Source organism: Symsagittifera roscoffensis, chromosome 1 (assembly GCF_963678635.1).
Source record: "Symsagittifera roscoffensis chromosome 1, txSymRosc1.1, whole genome shotgun sequence".
Lineage (NCBI taxonomy): Eukaryota > Metazoa > Xenacoelomorpha > Acoela > Convolutidae > Symsagittifera > Symsagittifera roscoffensis.
In genome coordinates, this window is record NC_087062.1 from 7,600,732 (window position 1) to 7,606,731 (window position 6,000).

Here is a 6,000-nt window from a genome sequence, read left to right on the forward strand (position 1 = left end):
TGTTTTGCTGCTAGAAACAACGGTTGTTTCGTCATTAATTTGGTTCGAATGTTTGAAAAAAATGGTGATTTGATCCTTTTGGATGTTGGTGGTATACCATAAAGTTACCTAACTGGCGACGTGTTTGTTTTCAATATCCCAGCCAGAAGCAACAGAAAAAATAAATCCCATCTTGAAAAAAAAAACTTTAAATCGGAGAGGTATTTAAAAGTTAAACCGTAAGTTAGTGTAGAGTTTGCAATACTACAGTGTGGAATAAATTACTGCTTATGAATAGTTGGCTAATTCTTAATCAAAAAATTTTCAATTTTTTTATGATATAATTGAGATTGGTGATCCTAAAACACTTTCGACAAAGAACTGAACGTAGAATAAGTAACCTTGGGACTTGCTCAAAAAAATCTTGGGAATAGTTCAATCTTCGAAGATATTGTCCCTTCTATGCAAGAAAAAAAAATTGACAAAATCGGCAAGTCCCGCCTCTAAATCAGAACAAAGGAAGATAGTGTTAAGAAATTCGGAGGAGCGGTACTAGAGATGATTTGACACGGGCATACAAAAAACGGGACTCTTCAGACGCTTGGGGGACAAGTGATAACGATCCCGGGAAGTGTAAATGGCCCTACCAGAGCTCGGAAACTAGCGGCGGTATTGGTCTCAAACTTTGATAAGTTGAAGGCCTAGCTGATGGAAGCTTAAGTTTAGAAACCCAGAAACCCAGGACTCCCACTTCCGGTTATATGACCTACGTAAACAAACCCACCCCTAAGTTTTGAAAGTCATTTCTCGGCTTCGAATGAACGCTGGGAGCTAAATCTGGGATGGATGATAGGTAATGGCAAAATAAATCTTGTGCTGTAATTTGAACCATTTCCAACGGTTTGATCGGAAAATATTAGCACTTGAAAAATAGCCCCCGAAACCGGAAATAGTCAATTTACGTGAAATAGTGAGCGAGGGCTTGTTGGTTTTATTGAGGCATTAGACGCAAGATACAAACCTCGAAAAAAACCCTTGTGGGTAAAACCCTCTGGCGACTCCTTCCGGTGTTAGCCAACTCCAGGGAAAAATGATAAAAGACTTTTGAAGAGGAATAAATTGGAAAATATGTATGAAACTTGGTAGTTATGACCCCCATGAGAATTGGCCGAAGAAGTTTGATCCGCGTGACCCCCTTGTGACCTTAAGTTGACCTTTGGGCGTTTTAAAACCGAAGGGTGGCGTTTTCCCCAGCTTAAACCCTGGAGATATAAACCGGTCACCTGTCTGATAATTGGCGGAAACTTATCTTTTGGGAACTGAAGCAGAAGCTGATGGCCATATTGATTTTACATTGCATACTCGGAGTAGTAGAATTAATTCAATGTGGACTTGAAAAACATTGAGTTCAGTTTAGTCTGGTGAATAATCCATGAAGAGCAGTTAAACTAGACTAAAAAAGGTTTCACAGAGAAAATTGGCAGTAGTAGGAACGCAGCATGATAGTTAGGCATCCTAATTAGTAGGAACGGAAGGGGAATTGATTTGGCTCCCGGAAGTAAATTTTTGGTTTAATTTGGCCTAATAGACGAACTACGTTTCCCTGATAGCTAGAAACTCGGGATTGGAATAGAGTACAGGTAGAAACTTTAGATGCCTGAATTGCAATGAATTGGCTACACATGGAAAGTGTCTCCCCCTACCCTTGGGAAGTCGGAACGTTATTAGAATAATTAAAATGAAGACCTTGGGAGGATAGTTAAAAAAACATAGCATTGTTTGGAGGTTGAGTTGAACTGGAGTGCTGAATTCACTGAGTTCAGTAACTAGTTGGTTAGAATCATTGGATTGATTGATTGGTCAAATTGTGACACCTACCGCATACCGGGTATTTATTAAGCGTGAAAAGATTGATAAAAGAAACAGAATTTTGCACGTGGCAGAGTTGACACGGGGACGCATGTAGTCACATAAGAAGTGCCGGAGGCTAATTTAAGCGGATGTCAGGACCTATAGGGAATCGCGTGACTTTACAAAAAGTTAGTGCAAAGAAAGATAAGGAATTGGAGGGTACCGGAGAGCCTTTAAGAGTCAGAAGATTTGATACTGAGATAGAACGTAGTTGGTTCTCAGTTAATTGCAGAGATCAGTTATGGCTAGTTAGTCAATTAGTTGGTTCTCGGAGTAAGAGAACAATTATAGTAGAAACAGTAGATAATTGGTTCTCGTCATAGTGAGAACAGTGATTCCTGAAGCTAACGAGATGAGTTAAAGTACCTCATAGGAATAGTGAACCGTAGAGAGACTAATAATTTTAGCAGACCAAACTAGGCATTTGATTGGAATTACTTTGTGTTGATTAGAAAAGATTCTCTGCTGAGAGAATCGTTTAGTGGAGTTAGTTGGAAGTCAAAATGTAATTCGACCATTGTGCTGATAATTCGCGGTCCCTTTCCTTTTGATTTAATTGTTAGATCATAACCTGGACACTCAGAGCCTTCTGTAATTAGACGAACATTAATCTGAACTAAATTATAATTGTACTTTCCTCCGGTTGTATCGAGTAGACTAGACAGCCTGAAGAGCTGTACACAAGAAGGGGGCAAGCAACATAATACAATACAGAATAATTACCCACAACTTAACCCTTTCGGGGTTGTAGATAGTAGTGAATCTTGGTCGCCCCGATGAATTCACTACCCAAGGGACCACTTTTCGGTGTCGCTAAGAGAGAGAAAACGAACCGAAAGGAGCAATTCCCTAAATCTACATAAAAATTTTCATTCACTATCTTTATGGAAAACGATTACCAGATTGAGTTGTTTGAAATTTCCGCGCTGTCTAGAGATTTTTGCAGAAGGTTGTCTTACAAATAACATTGTGCGGATAACGTTGGGTGCCTTTTTTTCTGGTTAAGTTCCAAGTGGTTGTGAAACCAAAGAGTATGAATCAAACGCACCCACGTTAAAAAGAGTCATGTTTTCGACATGTTTTTTCCACACACAGAAAAAAACATATACCCAAACAAGAGTTCTCGTAACAGGGCAAAGCCCTGCTGAATGTTCCGATTGCAAAAGTACCGACTGTCTCATTCCAGGATAGTTTAGTAGTTAGAGCGACTCTCGTACACCACGAAGATCATGGGATCGATCCCAGACTCTTCTGAAATTTGGTACCATTAGTAAACCAACCCCGCTCATATATATTCTCCTTTCTTTAAAATTCGGAACATTAAATGAAACAGTGCTTTGCAGTTTTTCTCGCTAAACTAATATACTACATAAGTGAGTAAACAAATGAGACTTCCGTCAGAATTTCAGAAAAAGCGGCCAAATAAAAATGTTTAATTACTTGAAATATAAAAAAAGTACTTGAGGTCTATTCTGCGTTAATCTCTCGCACCGCTAGTTTAAAAACTACTAGCGTTTAACGCACCTCCGTTGCTTCGAAATTTTTCGACAACCGCATATATTTTTCGAAAAACCGCATATATTGGAAACAACATCTGCAAACTTTTAGTGTACTCTGACTGCACCCAATTTCAGGGTTAGTAATTACGAATTTTTTTTTAATTCCCATTTTAAAAGCGTCATCTCGAAAACTTAATGGGCCTCTGGAGAAACTTAGAGGCCAGATTTGCAACCACTGAGAGTCCCTGAGAGCACCCTACTATAGGGTTAGGAATTCACAATTTTGTGATTTTTTTTAAACCTAAGTTTCCCGAAAAAAAATTGAAACAAACGTCTTATCTCAAAAACTAAAAAGATTTGAGCAGTCGCGTTAAGCAGTCGAATGTTGCAAGATTTGCAACTCTTTATAGTACACTGACAAAACCGAGTCATAGCGTTGGGAATTTAAAATTTTGAAATAATTAATTTTAATTTTCTGAAAATTTTGAAAAAATCACAAAAAACGTCACACCTCGAAAACAAGAATTAATTTAGCAGTCATATTTGGCGGCAAGATTCGCAATCCTTGAGAGTACTCTGACAAGACCTAACTACAGGGTTCGGAATTCCAGATTTTTAAATAATAATAATTATTTAAGTTTTCCGAAAGTTTTTGAAAAAATCACAAAAAACGTCAAACCTCGAAAACCACAAGAATTTGAACAGTCATATTTGGAGGCAGGACTTGTAATTCCTTAGAGTACTCTGACAGCACCCACCTACAAAATTGCGGATTTTAAATTTTGAAAAATAACTCATTAAAATTTTCTGAAAATTTTTGAAAAAATCACAAAAAACGTCATATCTCGAAATTTACAAGAATTTGAGCAGTCATAGTTGGAAGCAAAATTTGCAATACTTGATAGTACTATGTTAGTACCCAACTACAGGGTTGGGAATTTTAAATTTAAAAAAAAAATCATGATACTGTAAGTTTTCTGAAAAAAAATTGAAAAAATCACAAAAAACGTCATATCTCCATAACTACAAGGATTTGAGCAGTCGTATTTGGAGGCAAGACTCGCAATCCTTAATGGTACTCTGACAGTACCCAACTACAGGGTTGGGAACTGCGAGTTTTGTAAATTATTCTCTCAAAAACTTCTCAAAAATCGTCTCATTTCGTTAATTAAAATGATTCGGGCATTCAAAATTGGAGGCCAAATTCGCAACCCCTAATTCGATTTTGGGCTGCTTAATTTAAACGCGGTAAAATAATCACTAAAATCAAAGTGGAAATTCGAAAAAAATCTTAACCATTGCAATATACGATATAGCTTAAACATGCAAAAATAATACGTTGAAAAAGCTTAAACATGGCGAGATAGTGAAGCCCGCATTTAAATATATAACAGATTTAGGATTATTTCAGATTCAATATTCTGAATTTTTGTTCTGATTGTCATCCAAGCTCTCTGTGCAGTCTACATGAAAACTGGCCGATTTTGTTTTGGTCCATTTTCTCTAAATAATTGTGACTTGCTAAAGTTATGAACACTATAGTCTAGATAAGAGATCATATTATTTGGAACACAATAAAACGCATTCAAATTTTTAAAGTTTTTCTCTGCGGAAATAGAAGATAGCTTTTGTTTTAATTTTACTTTAAACAGGAAACGTTTTTTCGATTACTCAAAAAAATGCTTGGTTTTTCTGTATTTTAAAATTATTTTTTTTTTTCATCTAAAAAGTTTCATTCCTCAATCCAATTGTAGCTGCCACCATAATCACATATGGGGCCCTTTCGTTTATTGCTCCCGATCAAGTGATTTGATCCAAACAAAATATATTGTTTTGCAGATAAATATTAGGGCCCACATGGAATTTTTTTAGTGCCAGAGATACTATGATATCAAACGACCTAAACCAAAAGTCAACCAACTTTTGACTTGATTTAAATATAAAACCCGAAAAGTGAGAACCGAAACACAAAATTTTTTGTTTGGGTCAAATCACTTGATCTTGAGCAAAAAAAAATTAAGAGCCTTTATGTGATTTTTTGATGCCAGGGATACTATGATATCAAACGGATGAAACCAAAAACCAAAAAAAGATTGGATATCTAACGTCTCAAGAACCATAAAAAACTGAAAAGATGACCTACTTCTGATGTCGACCAAGACCAAAAAGTTATCAACTCATGTTTATCACGTGTGAGGGAAAAGACGTCATATTTGACAAAAATCATTCAAGATTTGCTCAAAACCGAAACCGCCAAAACAAGATCTATAGCAAAAACAACGATGTTTAAAAATCTACCGAACAATTAGCTTAAGCTAATGTTTTAACAAACTAATTAATTTCTTATCAATTATCGCAAGTTTATTAAACACTTTACCTGCAAAAATTGCTTTCAATGATTAAACTTGACACAATATATTATGATCAGCAATAATCAAACAAAAACGTACGTAAAGCTTTCGATTAAAATTAATACACAGATTTGTTGTGTTGTACCTCAAAAACCTCAAAAAAAAATCCAATTTGCATCTTCTTATGCTTTAATGATATTCGTTCAATATAGTTTGTTTATTCCACCATTAAACCAACAAGACTGCTCGTAACAGATGTT

At 36.0% G+C, this 6,000-nt stretch overlaps 1 protein-coding gene across 1 annotated transcript in view; it reads left to right on the forward strand.

Annotated features, from left to right (window-relative positions):
- Window positions 1-6,000, forward strand: part of LOC134857159 (otoferlin-like) — a gene marked incomplete in the record, with an annotated part of 123,098 nt that overhangs the window by 65,912 nt on the left and 51,186 nt on the right.